Below are 21,203 nucleotides of genomic sequence, written 5' to 3' on the forward strand. Positions count from 1 at the left end.
GATCTGCAATTGTGTCTTCCATTGTGCCATCGATCTTTGCACAAATGTTCTGATGTTTCTACTGACTCCTGTTATTTCTAGGCACTTTATTATCCAATCATGTGGCAGAGAGTCAAATGCCTTTTTGTGTCAATCCATGCCACATTCAGGTTGGTCTTCCTTCTCTTGCAGTTTTCCAAGATCATTTTGTCTATTAGGAGTTGATCTTTTGTTCCTCTGCTATTGGGGCAGTTTCCTTTCTGCTCAGGTGGAAGGAGATTGTTTTCAACTAGATCTGTTGTACTGCATCAGCTACCACACCAGTTAGTAATTTGAAAGTTGTTGGTAAGCAGGTAATTGGCCTGTAGTTGCCTGGTGTTGCCCCTTTTGCTGGATTTTTCATTATTAGGTAGGTTTTCCCAGTTGTTAGCCACTTTTCAATTTCTCCTCCTTGTAGTATATTGTTGAACTGCTTGGCAATGATTGGGTGTATAACAGTTAGATGTTTCAACCAAAACCCATGCAGTTCATCTTCACCTGGTGCTGACAAATTTTTGATTTTCTTTGCTCTTTTTTCTACCATTTTTGTTGTTATTACTAGTTCTTTCATGGTTTCAACTATTCTGTTTTATTTGCCTCCACCTCTTTTAACCAAGCCGCATCCTTGTTGTATTTCTTTGGGTTATCCCATATCTGCTTCCAGAACTGCACTGTTTCTTCCTTGTCAGGTACTGACTGATTCCTTGCAGTTTCTCCATGGATGGATTGGTAGAAACTTTTCTGATTGGATTGAAATTGGAGGTTCTGCCTATAGTTTGCAATTCGAGCTTCATATCTACTGATTTTCCTGGCTATAGCTGTTATTTGTTGCTTTATTATTTCCAGTGCTTCCTTGATCTTCCTTGTTTCTAAGTGGTATTTCTTGAGTAGGTATTCTTTGGTCTTCTTGTTCTTCAGCTTCTTTTCTTTCATCTGTTCTAGCTTGCTTGCATGTGATCTTAACTTGCTGATCTTATTTTCTAGTCTAACCTTCCATTTTTGTGGTGCACTGGTTGTTTGTTTTTCTTTTTTGTTGATTTTACATCCCAGGTATTCTGTTATAACTGCAGCTGTGCTGTACATTAATTGGTTTGTTTCTTGCAGTGAATTGGTGATTATACTTGCTATTGCAGTATTTGCATCTTTTAAATGGCTTGTGCCTAAAGCTGTTTTTCTCTTTTCTTTTACTTTTGGAACAAGCTTCAATGCAAGAGGGCAGCCTTATTCTGTTGTTTTTTGGGCTGTTCCTAGTTCTAGATGCCTTGCTTCAATTATTCTTATTCTTTCTTTCAATTCTTTTATTTCTTTAGTTAGAGGGTTTTTTTCTTCCTGAGGAAGAGGTGCCTGGTTTCCAAATGAGAATAGTTGTATATCTCTGCTGGATTCCTTCACTGCCAACTCCCCCTGGTTTGCCTCTACATTCTGAATTACTTCTGGTAAGGCTTTGATTTCTTTGCCCTGGTAAACCTTTGCAGTTCGTCCAATTCTGTTTCTGTGAATACTTTATTTCGTGTTATAAATCGGCGTTGATCTGCTAGTCTCTGTTCTGTTATTTCTGATTCTGGATGTTGTTTTGTCCAGAATTGGTGCATTCGTTTTAGATATCCTCGTCTTGTTGGACTTGATCTGTAGTAACAGATCATTATTTCTTTGTTTTCCATCACTGTGTATCTGTGACGGGTAACACCTTTTCTTAACCTTTTCTTCCAAGTATTTCTGCAGCTGCTGGCACCTGGTTGCTCCAGCCAAGCATTCCTGAGTCCTGTAACCCCATTTTTCAACCAATATCCAGGAACCCCAATATCCTAGTGCGGGACCTTGTTAACCCGCGGCCGGGACCACCCAGGGAAACCGGGCGACGTCCGAGCCGGGATGGCATTCTGAAAATTTACGGCTCAACAACCATATTTTTTATGGGAGATAGCCACTCGTTGTCTACTCCGTCCTCCTGATATGAGGACCTGTCCCAGTATGGTTGACCTCTGGCATAGCTCTCATCTTCCTCAGAGTACACAAGCCCCACAACCACGTCAAGGTAGTGCCTCATTATTATTATTATTATTATTATTATTATGGATCATCGCACAGTCAGCCAGATGTTCAGACTGGATTTGGCATTTTGTTTACCTATCGAGTCCTTACCCAGGACCTGGGACTGACAAACAGGCAATCAGAAGACACCAAGCCCTAGAAAAGGAGTTCAACAGAGCCCAGAAAAGGGCCAGAATTGAAAATAGGCAGAATGGGGGGATAGGTCCCGATCTACCGCTGGGTCTCCCTACATCCCCACAGGGCGTTTGGTCATTAGGGAACTCATCACAGTCCCAAACAGAGGGCGGGATAGGCGAGTTCTCATCGCTCTCCCGATCCCCCTCCCCACGGAGGTTACAGGAAACCCCGAGGACCATGCTAACCACAGCACCTGCAGGGTCGCAGGCAATGGTTACTCCTCCTGCTTTGACGGGGGATCTACTAGCTACCTTAATAGCACAGGCAGTGGACCGTGCATTTGAGGCCAGGGCTCAAACTTCCAAAGCCAAGCCTCTAGGACTTAGAACGAGGCATCAGGAGGAAACGGAGGACCATCAGGACCTCTCCTCCTTCTCAGACTCGTCGGTCTCAGAGGAAGCTTACCTGGACCAGCCAGGTACGTCTCAAGGGATTCAAATGTCTGAGGAAGAGGAGGACACCTCACCTCAAGGGCCGTCCTTCAGCGGCCTGTTTAACACTTCTCTTTTTGTTACCATTCTGCGCAAGGCTGAGGCCACAGCCCATCTGGGGCATGGGACACCAGCGGAGCCTGTCACAGTTGACACGGAGGCTGAGCCAACGTTCGCCGAAAAGGTAACCACTCAATACCGCATACCATGCCCGACCATGTTCCTAAACACAATAAGGAAACAGTGGGCAGCGCCAACCTCCCTACCGCTTCCTAGCAATGCGGAGAGGAAGCTATTTAACGTAGCATTATTATTATTATTTTTATTAGTATTATTATGGATCATCGCACAGTCAGCCAGATGTTCAGACTGGATTTGGCATTTTGTCTACCTATCGAGTCCTTACCCAGGACCTGGGATAGGCAGATGTGGATGTTTGATGGTATTACAGATATCGTTGCAGGATGGAAGCAGTTCCTAGTAAGGCCGCTTTTGCAATTGACTAATAGCGAATTTGTCAATGCCAATGGTGTTCAAGTGGTGCTCCAGTTGTTTTGGGATTGCACCCAAGGAGCCAATGACTATTGGTACTACCCTTGCTTGCTTTTGCCACAGTCTTTCTATTTCTATTTGTAGGTCTTTGTATTTTGTTATCTTCTCCAGTTCTTTCTCTTCTATTTTGCTATCTCCAGGCACTGCCACATCCACTATCCAGACTTTTTTGTCTTCTTATCGACAATTGTTAAGTCTGGGGTGTTATGTTGCAGGTGCTTGTCTGTTTGAATTCTGAAGTCCCAGAGCAGTTTAATTTATCATTTTCTATGACTTTCTCTATTTTATGATCCCACCAGTTTTTGCTTACAGGCAAATGATATTTTTTGCAGATCTTCCAATGCACCATTGTGCTACTTTGTCATGCCGCTGCTTGTAGTCAGTCTGTGCAATCTTCTTGCAACAGCTTACAGGTGGTCCACTGTTTCTTCAGCTTCTTTGCATAGGCGGCACTTACTGTCTGTTGCTGTCTTCTCAATTGTGACTTTGTATGCATTTGTCCTTAAGGCTTGGTCTTGTGCAGCCAGAATTAGTCCCTCGGTCTCTTTCTTCAGTTTTCCTGCTCTTAGCCATTGCCAGGTTTTATTATTATCTGCTTTCCCAGCTATTTTTTTCTTGTATTGGCCATGTAGTGCTTTGTCTTCCCATGCCTCTATTCTGTTCTTCATTTGATCTTTCTTGTAGGCCAGTTTGGTCTCTCCAGTAGTTAGTAAGCCTTCCTGATATACTAATTTCAGTGCATCTTCATCATTGTTCTTCAGATATTCTTCCAAAGCCATTTTTTCTTCTTCAACCCTCTGATGTACTTGTAGCATTCCACGCCCACCTATTGCCTTGGTAGATAAAGTCTATCAATGTCACTGCGTGGATGAAGGGCATGATTCATTGTCATTATTTTTCTGGTCTGCCTATCCATTGCTTTTAGTTCTGCTTGAGTCCAGTCCACTATTCCAGCTGTGTACTTAATGACTGGTATTGCCCAGGTGTTGATTGCCCTTATGGTATTTCCTCCATTGAGTTTGGACTTTAAGATCTTCTTCACTCTCTTGATGTATTCACCTCTAATCTTTTTCTTGACTTCAGTGTGATTGATGTTGTCAGGTTGAAGGATACCCAAGTATTTGTAATACTCTTTCTCATCCAGACTCTTAATGTTATTTTCGTGGGGCATCTTGATTCCTTCAGTTTTCACTATTTTTCCTTGTTTGATAGTAAGTGTGGCACATTTGTCCAAGCCAAACTCCATTACAATATCTTGGCTATATATATGATTGTCTGGATTTGTTTTCTCATTTTGTCTCTCAGAGTTGAGGTCTACCTATGATGACAATTACAGGCCTCTCTCATCTTTTTAAGTGGGAGAACTTGCACAATTGGTGGCTGACTAAATACTTTTTTGCCCCACTGTATACGGGCAGCGTTGAGCAGCGATTCTATTTCAGATGATGTTTTTCCATACAGCTTCTGATCATCCATGTAAAGGAGATGGGATAGTCTGGTAGATGTTTTTGATGTTTGATAGCCATGTCCTGAGTTATTCAGTATTGTTGACAGAGGAAAACAGTGCAATAACAAATAGTAATGGTGACAATGAATCTCCTTGAAATATTCCTCTCTTGATATTAACCTCTCCCAGCCTCTCACCATTGATCTGCAACTGTGTCTTCCATTGTGCTATCGATCTTTGCACAAATTTTCTGATGTTTCTACCGACTCTGTTATTTCTAGGCACTTGATTATACCAGTCATGTGGTAGAGAGTCAAATGCCTTTTTGTAGTCAAGCCATGCCACATTCAGGTTGGTCTTCCTTTTCTTGCAGTTTTCCAGATCATTTTGTCTATTAGGAGTTGATCTTTTGTTCCTCTGCTATTGGGGCGGTTTCCTTTCTGCTCAGGTGGAAAGAGATTGTTTTCAACTAGATGCTGTTGTACTGCATCAGCTACCACACCAGTTAGTAATTTGAAAGTTGTTGGTAAGCAGGTAATTGGCCTGTAGTTACCTGGTGTTGCCCCTTTTGCTGATTTTTCATTATTAGGTAGGTTTTCCCAGTTGTTAGCCACTTTTCAATTTCTCCTCCTTGTAGTATATTGTTGAACTGCTTGGCAATGAGTGGGTGTATAACAGTTAGATGTTTCAACCAAAAACCCATGCAGTTCATCTTCACCTGGTGCTGACCAATTTTTGATTTTCTTTGCTCTTTTTTCTACCATTTTTGTTGTTATTACTAGTTCTTTCATTTCAACTTCTGTTTTATTTGCATCCACCTCTTTTAACTAAGCCACATCCTTGTTGTATTTCTTTGGGGTATCCCATATCTGCTTCCAGAATTGCACTGTTTCTTCCTTGTCAGGTACTGACTGATTCCTTGCAGTTTCTCCATTGATGGATTGGTAGAAACATTTCTGATTGGATTGAAATTGGAGGTTTTGCCTATAGTTTGCAATTCGAGCTTCATATCTACTGATTTTCCTGGCTATAGCTGTTATTTGTTGCTTTATTATTTCCAGTGCTTCCTTGATCTTCCTTGTTTCTAAGTGGTATTTCTTGATTAGGTATTCTTTGGTCTTCTTGTTCTTCAGCTTCTTTTCTTTCATCTGTTCTAGCTTGCTTGCATGTGATCTTAACTTGCTGATCTTATTTTCTAGTCTAACCTTCCATTTTTGTGGTGCATTGTTTGTTTGTTTTTCTTCTTTGTTGATTTTGCATCCCAGGTATTCAGTTATAACTGCAGCTGTGCTGTACATTAGTTGGTTTGTTTCTTGCAGTGAATTGGTGCTTATACTTGATATTGCAGTATTTGCATCTTTTAATGCTTGTGCTAGCTGTTTCTTTGAAACAAGCTTCAATGCAGGCAGCCTTATTCTGTTGTTTTTGTGCTGTTCTAGATGCTCAGTTATTCTTTGTTTCAATTCTTTTATTTCTTTAGTTAGAGGGTTTTGTTCTTCCTGAGGAATAGGCGCCTGGTTTCCAAATGAGAACAGTTGTATATCTCTACTGGATTCTTTCACTGCCAACTCCCCCTGGTTTGCCTCTACATTCTGAATTACTTCTGGTAAGGCTTTGATTTCTTTGCCCTGGGTAAACCTTTGCAGTTCGTCCAATTCTGTTTCTGTGAATACTTTATTTCGTGTTATAAATCGGCGTTGATCTGCTAGTCTCTGTTCTGTTATTTCTGATTCTGGATGTTGTTCTTTCCAGAACTGGTGCATTCGTTTTAGATATCCTCTTCTTGTTGGACTTGATCTGTAGTAACAGATCATTATTTCTTTGTTTTCCATCACTGTGTATCTGCGACGGGTAAACACCTTTTCTTCCAGTAGTTCTGCAGCTGCTGGCCCTGGTTGCTCAGCCAACAGTCCTGAGTCCTGTAACCCATTTTTCACCAGATATCCAGGAACTTCAATATCTAGCGCGGACCTTGTTAACCCGGGCGACATCCGAGCCGGTATGGCATTCTGAAATTTACGTCTCAAATTTTTTATGGGAGAGACACTCTTTGTCTGACTCCTCTGATGAGACCTGTCCAGTATGGTTGAACCTCTGGCATAGCTCTCATCTTCCTCAGAGTACACAAGCCCCACAACCACGTCAAGGTAGTGCCTCACTGGGGGATTATTATTATTATTATTATTATTAATTATTATTATTATTATTATTATTGGGATCTATTTGGCAGCTGCAGCATATTTAAATGATTGTCCACTAAGACTCCAAGTTCCCTGTCAGTTGCTACTATTGCGCAAAGTATCACCTACACTATACCTGTGCATTTGGTTTTTCTTGCCTAAAAGTAGAACCTTGCTTTTTTCACCCTTGAATTTCATTTTGTTAGAGAGAGCCCAGTGTTTAAGTCTGTCCAGATCCTTCTGTATCTTAAGCCTGTCTTCTGGATTGTTGGCTATTCCTGCCAGCTTTGTGTCCTCTGCAATGATTTTATGTTGAGGACTTCTTATACTTCAGCAAGATTTTTTATAGAAATGATAACTCACAGAGAGAAACGAAGCCCTTTTTGAAACAGATCGAAATAGCCCTAATTAATAATTCATTTCCCTTTGCCTCTGGTTGATGGTGACTTTGCTACGAGATTAAAAAGATTTTTTACTTAACCTTCGTAATTTTAAGATGTGTGGACTTCAATTCCCAGAATTCCCCAGCCAGCATGCCCTTCTTTTTTTCTCTTCCTTTCCCAGAGGCTGAGTTGATTTTGGAAAAGGAAAGAAAAAACAAAGATGTGTGGATTTGGCTTTTTGATTTTCTATAAAAAAAATAGCTGAGAGCAGAGATGAAGCTGACATTTTCTACTTTCATTCCCCTAAAACAGGGATAAGCAACCTTGGCTCTTTTATGACTCGTGGACTTCAACTCCTAGAATTCCTGAGCCAGCTTGGCTCAGCATGGAAACCTCTCCCTTTCCTCTCAGCATGGCTGGCTCAGGAATTCTGGGAGTTGAAGTCCACGAGTCATAAAAGAGCCAAGGTGGCCTAACCCTGAGTTACTAGGAAGATGAGGGGACTTCAACTCCCAGAATTTCCCTGCCAGCATGGCACCCTATATCAGGAATAGGCCACCTTGGCTCTTTTATGACTCATGGACTTCAACTCCCAGAATTCCTGAGCCAGCATGGCTCAGCTTGGAAACTTCTCCCTTTCCCCTCAGCATGGCTGGCTCAGGAATTCTGGGAGTTGAAGTCCATGAGTCACAAAAGAGCCAAGGTTGCCTAGCCCAGCCCTAAAGCATCACAACAGGAGTGAAGTGACTTTGACCTCTTTGTGAAGTATAGCTGGAGAGAGAGAAACAGAAATAAAACACACTGACACATCATTTAAAAGGGATGATCAAAAGCTAAAAAGAATACAAAAAAGACCAAAACATATCCTCTTCAGTGACCAACACCCAGATAAACAGGGATTAATACCAGACAAACAAGCAGAAAACAATATCCTAACCAAGGAATTATGTGGGCAGGGCAAGTTATTGCATATAAAGAGGAGGAAAATCCTCATGAGAACTGAAGATGTTACCTAGTTTGGTAATAAAATATCTACAAGAAAACAACCAAGCTCAGAGAGAACGAACAAACAGTTTGGTTTCAGAAACAATCTTGGTACACGAGATGTGCTATTCAGCATTCAAGTTCTTGTACAGCGTTGTAGAGATGTCATTCACAGTGTTTACATGTGCTTCATTGATTTTGAAAAAGCATTTGATAAAATAATAAGGTGACCAACTTTTTACAATGAAAAGGAGGACACAAATAAATTGAAGAAAAAAATATCGTAAATAAAAGAAACATTTTATTTCATTGAAACAATAATACAGAATACACTATAATATGATAAATACAGAATGGGCCCCGTGGCTCCCAAAGCACCAGCTGCTTCGGCCCCAGGGGGCAGCCCGCCATCGACATGCCTCGCCTGCAGCCGCCCCGCCAGCACCACCACCCACCCTGTGCAGCCCTGTGTAGAGCAGGCCCCGTGGCTCCCACAGCACGGGGGGCAGCCAGCTGCCACCCCTCACACCCCCGCCCGCAGCAGCCCTGCCACCCCTGCCTCTTGCGCCCACAGCCATTATTGCCCTAGCAGGGCCGAAGATCAAGAGAAAGTTACCGTGGTATCGCCGTTCCAGTCTCCTCCAGGTATCTTCGGGACTAACTAGGAGATGGTGTAGTTGGGTAGCAGGGAGGGGTGCAAAGTTCCTGCCAATTTGCCTTCGCTGCAGACAACTTGCATGTGCAAAGTTTGCCGGCCGCGCTCAGCAGCAATTCCTATTGGCTTTCAAAAGCCAATAGGGGGAGTAGCACAGCTCATGCAAAAGTTGAAAAAAAAATCAAAAAAAGGTGCCAGAATGCCATTCTGAGCGTTCTATGAGAAAAAAAAAAGCTCTGCAGATTAGTCTTCAAATATCGAAAAGGAGGACATGAAGGAGGACACTTTTCGAGGGAGGACAGAACTTACAAAAGGAGGACTGTCCTCCCTAAAGGAGGACAGTTGGTCACCTTAAAAATAAGACACAGTAAACTATTAGAAATCCTGAAACAAGGGGGACTAGATGACAAAGATATCCAAATAATAAAGAATCTGTATTGGCATCAGTTAGTAAATGTGAGACTAGGCCAAAAATATTCAGCTGATACAGAAATAAGAAGAGAGGTCAGACAGGGATGTATTCTGTCTCCACTGTTGTTCAATATCTACTCTGAGTCAATCTTCAACGAGGCACTAGAGAATATTGATGGTGGCCTCAAAGTAAATGGGTGTTTGGATCAACAACTTAAGATATGCTGACAATACAGTTTTGTTTGCCAGTAAGCATGAAGACCTTCAGCTCCTCATCAACAGAGTCACAGAAATATCTAAAAATATGGCTTGAAGCTTAACATCTCAAAAACCAAGATCATGGTCATCAGCAAACAACCCGTTAATTTACCACCAATAAATTCAGAAGGAATACCACTAGAAAAAGTTGAAAGGATCACGCACCTCAGTTCTAATTTACATGAAAGCTGGGACATGACCACTGAAATAAAGAGAAGGATAGAAAAAGCTCGAACAGCATTCTTCAAAATGAAAAAGGTCTTCTGCAGTCACGACATAAGCTTAAGATTGAAAATCAGGCTTGTCAGATGTTATATTTTTTCTTTCCTACTCTATGGAGTAGAGACTTGGTCTCTGACAGAAGGCCACCTGAAGAGACTAGAAGCATTTCAAATGTGGATTGACAGGCGGCTGTTACGTATAAGCTGGGTTGACAAGATCAGAAATGAGGAGGTGATAAGCCGCCTGGGAAAGCCAAGGGAAATCATCGAAACAATTAAAAAACAAAAGTTAGAATATTTCGGACATGTGATGTGACACCCAGAAAAATATGACATACTCCATTTAATCCTCCAGGGAAAGATGGAAGGCAAATGAGATCCAGGCAGAAGAAGACAATCATGACTTCAAAATCTAAGGGACTGGTTTGGACAAAACTCAGCAGTACTTTTTTGTGTGGCTGCTGATAAAAACAGGATCGCCAAAGTGATCGCCAACGTCTGATAATGGATATGGAAGAAGAAGAAGAAGAAGAAGAAGAAGAAGAAGAAGAAGAAGAAGAAGAAGAAGAAGAAGAAGAAGAAGAGGAAGAGGAAGAGGAAGAGGAAGAGGAAGAGGAAGAGGAAGAGGAAGAGGAGGAGGAGAAGGACTCCACAGTCCTTCTCTTCCTCTCTCTTCCTCTTCCCACCCTCAAACTCCATTCCTTTCTAGCACTGGTGATATTACCTAATTCAGAGGTCCACAAGCTGGGGCTTCTAGTGGGCCATGAAGGGTTTAATTTGAGCAGAAGGAGCATGTGGATGCTGCTCACAAAGGTCTGCAAAGCTGAAAATATTGGGGAACTGTGACCTAGTTAATCATGAAATATCTGCAAGAAAACAACCAAGCTCAGAGACCATCAGGGATTCTACTCTGCTGCCCCAGAATACAAATAAGGTAAAAATCTCAGCCCACCAGATGTTTAATATACTCTTCCCTATTTTATGTTAAGGTTCTTCCTACCAGAGCATTAAAAATAAAATTTCTTTTTTAGAACTGGCAATGAATACATCTAAGTGTTGGATAACATCTTTCAGGATCAACCAGTCTTAATACTTGGTATGCCGTTCATGAAGTCCTTTAAGAAGATATTCAAATAGAATATAGAATAGGGTTGTAAGGGACCCTGGAGGTCTTCTAGTCCAACCCCCTGCTCAAGCAGGAAACCCTGTACCATTTCAGACTTGTCCAATCTCTTCTTAAAAACCTCTAGTGATGAAGTACCCACAACTTCTGGAGGGAAGCCATTCCACTGATTAATTGTTCTGTCAGGAAATTTCTCTTTAGTTCTAGGTTGCTTCTCTCCTTCACAGGTTTACTTCCATTATTTCTTGTTCTACATTCAGGTGCTTTGGAGAATAGGTTGACCCTCTCTCTTTTGTGGCAGCCCCTCAAATATTGGAACACTGCTATCATATCCTAGTCCAGTGGTGGCAAACCTATGGCATGCATACCAGAGGCAGCTCTCAGAGCCCTCTCTGTAGGCCGCATGCCATTGCCCCACCCTCACCTCCCCCTGTGGCCCCCTCCTCACCAGCAGCCCCCCCAGAGGAGAGTCACCCCTGGGCACAGCCCATGCACAGCAAAGCAGCCAAGGACGTGGCAGCCAGGCAGTGGGGACAAGACTCCACCCTCGCACCCCGTCATGTGCAGATGATGCTGTGGGGTGTGGGCGGAGGATGTGACCAACATGGCGCTGCAGGGTTGCCTGGGCGATCTGCTGTGGTGGGCCATGGAGGTGGTGGGTGGCCCTGTGGGCGGGTGGGCGGGTGGGGCAGGGGGCGGGCTGGGGTGGGGGATGGAGCAGGGGCAGGCCCAGGGCAATTTTTGGGCACTCGGTCTCTAAAAGGTTCTCCATCACTGTCCTAGTCCTTCTCTTCATTAGACTAGACATACCTAGCGCCCTCAATAGTTCATTGTTATGCCATGATGTGTCTCCACCTTCAAAGGTCAGATGTCCAGGCCATAATCTTGATGGAAACGGAAGTTAGACTTTGAAGAAGCAGAAGAGGAAGAGGATTGACACCCAAGAATCCATGTATATGTTTGGGCATCCTCAAAGGAATGCAAGGGGGTATATATATATATATGTAGGTCTTTGGTTGTTCGGGTTTTCTTCCGCGTAAAATTGGAAGTGTCTTGGCGACGTTTCGACGAAGTCCCATTTGTCATCTTCAGACTGATGTTTTCAGCTTCGTGCTTCGAGCAGCAATGTGTGGTCTTAGCTGTTTCTTCCTTTTAACTGCCAGTGGGGGTACCTCCCGCCTACCAGCCATTTGGAAACCCGCCCTTATTGACAAACGACTCCCTAACACAAAAAATGATACCAGACCCACTCACAAAAACCACACAGGATGTCACCACCACACATCCATGCAAAAAACAAACCCAAAGCCACACCGATGATGAGGCATGACCACAAACCAGAAGCCAGACCACAGCTGCATCATTAGCCACTTTAAACCCCTCCAATCCATACATGAAGCAAACTGACACCCTCCATGAAGAGGAGGCACGACCACGAACATGAAGCCAAAAAATAGCAAGGCAGCCCAAAATCTTAAACCCCTCTGCAACTCAGACTAACCTGAGCACAACCAAACAGAACACTCCCCCAGCCAATCAGAGCACAGCCAACCTCCCAGCCAATCAGAACACAGCCAACCCCCCAGCCAATCAGAGCACAGCCAAGCCCCTAACCAATCAAAACACACCTCCACCCAATCAGAACACAGCCAAGCTCCCACCCAATCAGTTCATACCCCCACTGGCAGTTAAACGGAAGAAACAGCTAAGACCACACATTGCTGCTCGAGGCACGAAGCTGAAAGCACCAGCCTGAAGATGACGAATGGGACTTCGTCGAAACGTCGCCAAGACACTTCCAATTTTACGCGGGATAAAACCCGAACAACCAAAGACCTACATACAAATACCTGCGAAAACCTCAGAAAACATACATATGTGTGTGTGTGTGTGTGTGTGTGTGTGTGTGTATCTCATTCCTTTCTATGTCATTTCATTCTCATTCCACAAGAGCCCTGGTGGTGCAGTGGTTAGAATGCAGTATTGCAGGCTAATTCTGCCTGTTGCCAGCAGTTCGATCCTGAACAGCTCAAGGTTGACTCAGCCTTCCATCCTTCCGAGGTCAATAAATGAGGACCCAGATTGTTGGGGGAAATATTCTGAGTCTGTGAATTGTTTAGAGAAGGCTGTAAAGAACTGTGAAGTGTATATAAATCTAAGTGCAATTGTTAAGTGCTATTCCAGATCATCACAAGGAAAGTAGTTGAACTGTTTTGCTGTAAACCCTATGAGCAAAGTTAGATGGTAGGCAGGTTTATGATTTTGTAATTGTATAAATGTAATTTTTACTGGGATTGTAACTATATCATAGTGTGCCTTAATTTTACTGCATTTGTCTAAGTGTTGTTTAATTTTCATTTGTTCCTTTTCTTTTATTGGCGTTGAAACTTGTTCCACCGGTGGGCAGTTAGAAACAAAATGTTTGTGCTTTATTTTATGGAATCTGTTGCCATTTTCTTCCAGCAAATCAGTCTGTTCTTGGCAAATTATATTCTTTTGTTCACAGTTGAAAAGTACAAGCAGCAATTAACTGGTTCAGAGTAACTATCAGATTTTCAGCTCCTACTGAAAAGGTTTTATCCGTTTTAAATGGATTTTTCCAAAAGGTCAGTTTGTCACAGGAACAGCAATCAAAGGAAATTCAGTGGTACCTCCATACTCATCAATTGGTTTCGGGAGGTGCAATATGATCCCAAACTATTTCCCCCCCCCCTAAGGAATAATGTAGTGAGTCACAAGGCAGCCAACATCCACGGGTTCTAGGTTGTGTGTTGGCTACCAAACAAACTGTTGGGTTCCCAAATCCTTATTGTCTTCCTTGCATATATACTCTTGTGCTTTTGCTTTGGGGCCTGCCATTCTGAGGGGGGGGAAGGGGGATATTTGTTTTCGCTTGGGATAACTTTTGCTTTCTGCTTTCCTTTCACTTCTGTCCACTTGAGAAAGGAATGTGTCTCCCTTATCAGAGAGACGGTTACAGTGAAACGAAACTGGAGAAGACCTTGAGATGTGGACCAATTGTGCCAGTTACCTGCTCATTGTTACCATCTGTGGAGTGGCTGGATTTCAAATGGATATTATGACTCTGTTGGGAGGAGGAATATTGCTGGTTTAACTATATCGTTTGTGGAAAGTCAGCCCCCCCCCCGAGAAAGAAATATTTTTGGAAATATTTAAAAGGCAGAATATATTTCCCGAAAGGATTTTAAAAGCAGAAACCAACCACCACCCCAAGTCTCTCTGTCCCAAACAGGAACCAAGTCTGCAGAAATACATATGTGATAATCTTGTCAGAAAGACTGGAATCAGGAAACTGGGATTAGGAAGAAAGATCCCTAGAATCAACACACCAAAAATCTAAGAGTCATCAGCCACAGCCCCAGGGAAGCAGGATTGATCTTTGGGAAATAATAGGATTAAACCACCACCATCAAAATACCAGAAAGGCACACTCAGATTCAGGTCAAAGTTCATGTCACAGGAACAACTCCAAACAAAAGGCTCCAGAGGATATAAAAACCCACTCCCTACATGTGCTCACTCTCTTTTCTTCCAGAGCCATCTTTCTGTCTGACTCTCCTCTTTAATAAACTGCAACCTTCTTTCTAAAGCTGTCACATGTTGTTTATTCCCAGCTTGGAGTGAACCATGATGAAGACTTTTCCTTCAACACGTTTAAGCGGGATTTCCCCCAGATCTCGCCTTGACTTCCCTGCTGTCATTAACCCCTAATAAAAGTTTTCTTTTGAGACAATGCCTGTTTCAAGACTTCTGCTTTCTTGGGTGGTTAGCTGAGGTGGGTCCTTACATAAGGCAAAATCTGCATAGTACTCAACCCGGAGAAGCTGCTGTCCTACCAGGGGAGTCGCAACTAAACTCCACATGGAGGAATTCCAGGTAGAGAAATGGGCTAAGGATATCCTGTGCTTGAAACAAGACAAAAGCCTCTCCAGAGACCTGGAAGAAGCCAGACCTTCTGGTGAAGAAGATCGAGCCGGATGGTCACTCGGGGTAAGAAAAAAGGAAGGATGGGAAGAAAAAGACCCAAAGGTCACCCTTACCAGAGGTGGAGGGAAAAAAAATCCTGATTTCTAGGTCAGCATCTTAACCTCTACCCCAAACCAGCTTTCACAATGCCATCTCCTGGTTATCATATATGTTAGCAAATCTGGAAAATCTAGACAGCATACTAAAAAGCAGAGACATCACCCTGCCAATAATTCTATTCCATTCCAATTTGTTCCAATTCTATTCCAATTCCATTCCGTTCCATCCTATCCTATCCTATCCTATCCTATCCTATCCTATTCCAATTTTATTCCAATTCTATTCTATCCTATTCTATTCCAATTCTGTTCCATTCCATTCCAATTCCAATTCCATTCCAATTCTATTTCATTCCAATTCTATTCCAATTCCATTCAGTTCTGTTCCGTTCCATCCTATCCTATCCTATCCTATCCTATCCTATCCTATCCTATCCCATTGCATTCCAATTCCATTCTATATGTTACAGTACATGCCTGGTACTTTCCTAATACATGCATGTTTTAAATGGGTAGACTTCAACTCCCAAAATTCGTCAGCCAGCATGCTTTAAGATGGGTGGACTTCAACATGCAAATTCTGCAACCATCATGCTGTTTGGGCAATTCTGGGAGTTGAACTCCACCCATATTAAACTTGTTAAGGTTGAGAAGCCCTGCCCCAGAAGAACCATTTTAGAGTTCCAGGCCCATTTTATGAGGTTTATACAGCATATGAAACTGCAAACTTGGCACAACCGTTGGGTTCACGTAGCGTTTTATTTCCAAAGAATACAGCATATTATAAGTCATTTTGGGGGCAGCTGTCCCTGACAGGATTTCAATCTCATCTTGACTTTTTTGACTGTGTGCATTTTTAGCATAGTATATTCTGGTAACTCAGCACGGCTGTCAGGTAGGTGTGAATTAAAGCTTGCAAATGGAAAAAGAAACATAATTCTCATAATTTGCTAGCTGTTTTCCTTCTAAAGCCAACCCAAAGAGATTTTGGTCATCAATCTACCATTTTAATTGGTTTATTTGCCTAAAAATATGACAAAAGCTCCAGAGGAATATGCGACTGCGTTCAGAATTTTGCATTCTTCTGCATCATAAAATAGAGGAACAGATAAAAGTTCACCTAAGAGATATTTTGGGAGGGAATTTTTTTGTATTTTACTGCTTTGATGGGGTTATGTTTTTGCTTAAGCAGGAAAATGTTACTGAGGAAGTGTCATTTTTATGGATCCCTTTGCCCTTTAGTTGCAGCAGAACATAATACCTACTTCATTCGTAGATCCTTGATTTATGACTATAATTGGGACTGGAATTAGGGATGGAATCATGAGTGTTAAACAGGTCACTATATGGCTACAATTTTCAATCTGGTTGCAAAGGGTGGGGAATTGGGATGAAAAGAATGTACGAGATTAATAGTAATAATAATTGAAAGGAGATTTAAAAAAAACCTGTGAAAGGCACTAAAAAAAGGAAAAGAGTTCACATGCCTTAATTAGGGTGATCAAAAAAAGTCAAGATGGCAGCTGGACCCATGTGATTGAAGCCCCACCTGTTTTTTGTGGTGCAGGGACACCATTATAAGTAGCCCTCAACTTACGACCGTTTATTTAACAACAGTTCACAGTTATGACATCACTGAAATAAGTGACTTATGACTGTGGTTAGAGCCGTTGCAGCATCCCTGCAGTTACGTAATCAGAATTTGGGCACTTGGTAACTGGCGTGTGTTTATGAAGTTTCCTGCCCCTCAGGGTCACGACTGCCGTTTGAAATTCTCCCAGGAGGCATCTGATAAGTAAAGTCAATGGGGGAAGCCAGATTCACTTAACACCCTGAGCAAAAAATAAAATAAAATTGGGTATAATTTACTCAACTGCTACCTCTCTTAGCAACAGAAGTTCCTGTCCCAATTGTGGTTATAAATTAAGGACTACTTGGCTGGTTTGTTGTTGTTGTTAGTTGCGAAGTCATGTCCGACCCATTGCGACCCCATGGACAATGTTCCTCCAGGCTTTCCTCTCCTCTACCATCTTCTGGAGTCCATTTAAGCTCACACCTCCTGCTTCAGTGACTCCATCCAGCCACCTCATTCTCTGTCGTCCCCTTCTTCTATTGCCCTCAATCTTTCCCAGCATCAGGCTCTTCTCCAATGAGTCCTTCCTTCTCATTAGGTGGCCAAAGTACTTGAGTTTCAACTTAAGGATCTGGCCTTCTAAAGAGCAGTCGGGGTTGATCTCTTCTAGGACTGACCGGTTTGAACGCCTTGCAGTCCAGGGGACTCGCAGGAGTCTTCTCCAGCACCAGAGTTCAAAGGCCTCCATTCTTTGGCGCTCAGCCTTTCTTATGGTCCAACTTTCACAACCATCCATTGCAACTGAGAAAACCATGGCTGGCTTAGGCCAGTTTTATTGAAAGAGCATCATCAGATTCATTGGGGCTAGTACCTCAGGGGTGAATGGCCAGGATAGACTTGGTTATAAACCTCAGAAATAACATTTTTTTGCTGATTACTTATTCACTCTTTGGTCTAGTGCTTAAGGCACTAGGCTAGAAGCCAGGAGACTGTGAATTCTAGTCCTGCTTTAGGCATGGAAGCTGGTTAGGTGACTGAGCCAATCATCAGGAGACTGTGAGTATATGAAAGTCAGCTGGGTGATTCTGGACCAATCACTAGGAGAGGGAGAATTCTAGACCTGCCTTAGGCATGAAAGCTTGCTGGGTAAGTTTGGGCCAGTCACCAAGAGACTGTGAATTCTAGTCCCAATTTAAGCACAAAATCTGGCTGGGTGACATTGAACCATATATGAGAACACCGGGAGTTCTAGTCCTACCTTGGGCATGAAAGATGGCTGGTTGATTTTGGACCAATCACCAGGAGATGGTGAATTCTAGTTCCACGTTTATTTATTTATTTATGAGACTTATATACTGCTTTAAGTGCAAGCACTCTCTAAGCGGTGTACACCAGTAAGCAATGTATATATATATTTACATTGCCCCCAACAATCGGGGTCCTCATTTTACCTACCTCGGAAGGATGGAAGGCTGAGTCAACCTTGAGCCGGTGAGATTTGAACCGCTGACCTGCTGAACAGTCAGCTAAAGTGGCCTGCAGTACTGCACTCTAACTGCTGCGCCACCTCGGCTCTAGGCAAGAGTCTCTCTCTCTCTCTTTCCCTCCCTCCCTCCCCCCTCCCCCTCCCTCCCTCCCTCCCTCCCTCCCTCTCTCAACCCAACTCACTTCACAGAGGAGGAAGGTGTTTTAATACGTTCGCTGCCTTGAGTTACTTGTGAAATTGATAATGGTGCAATAGAACTATTTTAAAACATTAATCAGATTACCCTGATGAATCGAAAACAGTGGCTCTCAGTGGCTCACAACAAGCAACCTAAACATAAATAATAATCCTAAAAGTGCAAACCCACAGACACCTCCAAAGAATTATCTGGTGTCATCACACCAATCATTTCCAGAAAAAGCTCAGTTTTCAATATTTATTGGAAGCAGGATACCGTAAGAGTCAACCAGACGTGCAGGAGGCCATTCATTCCGGAGAGCTGATCCTTTACGGAAAAACAGAATCCACAGACTTTGGCAGTTCAAAGTAGTTAAGCCAACTCCAGCAGAAATAAGAGTTTAAGAAGGGTTTTACCGTGGATCTTCTGCAGTGGCAGGTCTCAAACTCTTGGAAACCCGCTGCCAGATTCCATGGGCTCCGACAAAGCAACTGAGAACGACAGAAGCCTCCAACCCATCACCTCATGGTTGATTTAAGCACAGCTTTTGACTTTTCATTCCCTTTTGTGGCTCCCACAAAACTGATGGATTGAGTCATTTGATGGTGTCGGCCTCATAAACCTTGCAACGGAACACTGGCCTGAGTAAACACACGTCAGCCCAAAGTGCCAATCTCTCTTTATGGACCAAGAAAGGAGAACATTTGTAGATCAAGATTGAAATGAAGGGTCCCTGGTGCTCTCTGAGCTTGGCGGTTTTCTTGCAGACATATCCTGATCCAAACTCTGAGCACGTTACCTAGTTTGGGTCAGGAAACGTCTGCAAGAAAACAAGCAAGCTCAGAGAGCAACAGGGACTCATTATTTTACAGAGCTGGAACAAAAAGTGACTTATGACCGGTTTTCACGCTTGCCCTTTTCACACATCCCCGTGGTCACGTGATCAAAGTTCAGATACTTGGACACTGACTCATATTATGACAGTTGCAGTGTCCCGGGGTCACGTGATCCCTTTTGGTGAACTTCTGACAAGCAAAGTCTATGGGGAAGCCAGATTCAGTTAACAACCGTGTGGCAAACTTCACACCTGCAGGGATTCACCTAATAACTGTGGCAAGAAAGGTCATAAAATAGAGCAAATTTCATTTAACAATCGTTTCACTTAGCAACATGTTGGGCTCAATTGCGGTTGTTAAGTTGGGTGACTACCTATATCACCTTTAGCTGCCACCTAGTATTTTCAAAAGAAATTTGAAGAGGTCTTAAAATAAGCACACAACAAAGAGGAAGGCTACAGACTTCACCCAGAAGAGAATGATCAATAAAAGTCAGGGGGTTGGGTATGGCCTTTGGCGTTGAACCTCTGACCTGCATTACATGTGGAGGGGCTGTAAAACAGGGATGGGGCTTTGATCACAGGGGCACTGTTTCGCTTTTTTTTTAAATTAAGGGCAGAGGAACCAAGAGACATCAGGAAAAGAGCAGGTGTTAGAAACTGCTTTAGTATCCTGTTTCACCAACAGTCCCCAGGGCACCCAGAATGAATGAAAACCTGGTTTTCAAAGAGAATACTTGCACTGGATGCCAATTGTGAGTCATTTCCTATAAAAAAAATACCAGTTTTTTCCTTAGTGTTTCTCAATCTTGGGCACTTTAAGATCCATGGACTTCAATTCCCAGAATTCCCCAGCCAGCATACAGGTAATCCTTTAGGGCAGAGGTCCCCAACCTTTTGGGCACCAGGGACCACTTCCATGGAGAGAGGTTTTTCCGTGGACCGGAGAGTGCGTAGTTTTGTGTGCTGCCTGCATCTCATGGCTGGAGCTTTGCTTGTTTGTGTGGACCAGTTGCTGGCATGCTGTGGCCCGGTACTTGTCCACGGACCAGGGGGTTGGGGACCCCTGCTCTAGTGACCATTTGAAGCTACAACAGCACTGAAAAGTGTCGATGCTACTAACATTGGATGTTTTCCTTTGACAACAGTTGGAGATGCAACCATTTTCTTCTTATGTTTTACTCTAGAGTTAGAGTTAGATGATGCTGGAGGGAGGAATGTGCATGAGAGTTTAAATCAGTGGTTCTCAACCTTTCTAATGCTGTGACCCCATAATACAGTTCCCCATGTTGTGGTGACCCCCAACCACTTATACATCACCGGGTGCCAGGGGCATGGCCAAAGAAAATGGGAAAAAAATGGCGGACAGCCTTGCTTGGCGACCCCCATGAAATGGTCGTTCGACCCCAAATGGGGTCCCGACCCACAGGTTGAGAACCACTGGTTTAGATAGACATAACAATACTGGACCTATTGTGTGAATCAAGGTCATTGAAATAAGAGATGATAAGAATTGGTGGGTTGGAGAACTGGAGGGAAAGACTGCATTTCAAACTAATTGGAGAATGTGATTTATGACTGTTAATTGGAGGAGGGAATTGTGCTTTGATACTATGTGCTCAGGGGAGGGGAATTCAATTTTTGGTTTCGACTGTGTTAGTGCCGGTGCTGTGCTTCTCAAATAAAGATTCTTTAAGGTAAACAATGCCTAGAAGTTCTTTGGAGAGTTTCATCTGTCGCAACCATGACAAAAAGTGATTTAGGACTGTTTTTCATACTTATGACCATTGCAGTATCCCCATGTCACGTGATCAGAATTCAGATGCTTGGCAACTGACTCGTGATGGTCGCAGTGTCTTGGGAACATGGGATCCCCTTTGGTGACTTTCTGACAAGCAAAGTCAAAGGAGAAACCAGATTTACTTAACAACCATTTTATTAACTTAACAACTGCAGTGATTCACTTAGCAGCTGTGCCAATAAAGATTGTAAAATGGGACAAAAGTCATTTAACAACTGTCTTGCTTAGCAATGGAAATCTGAGGCTCCATTGTGGTTGTGAGTTAAGGATTCCCTGTGTTATTTGGGTAAATCTGAGACTTCAAGTCCACACATTTTACAGTGGCTGAGGTTGAGAAGCAGTAGTCCTCAAATTACGACTGGCCACTTAACCATTCAACATTACCTCCAGAA

The sequence above is a fragment of the Crotalus tigris genome, unplaced genomic scaffold (assembly GCF_016545835.1).
Source record: "Crotalus tigris isolate CLP2741 ecotype Arizona unplaced genomic scaffold, ASM1654583v1 scf7180000020906.486998, whole genome shotgun sequence".
Taxonomy (NCBI): domain Eukaryota; kingdom Metazoa; phylum Chordata; class Lepidosauria; order Squamata; family Viperidae; genus Crotalus; species Crotalus tigris.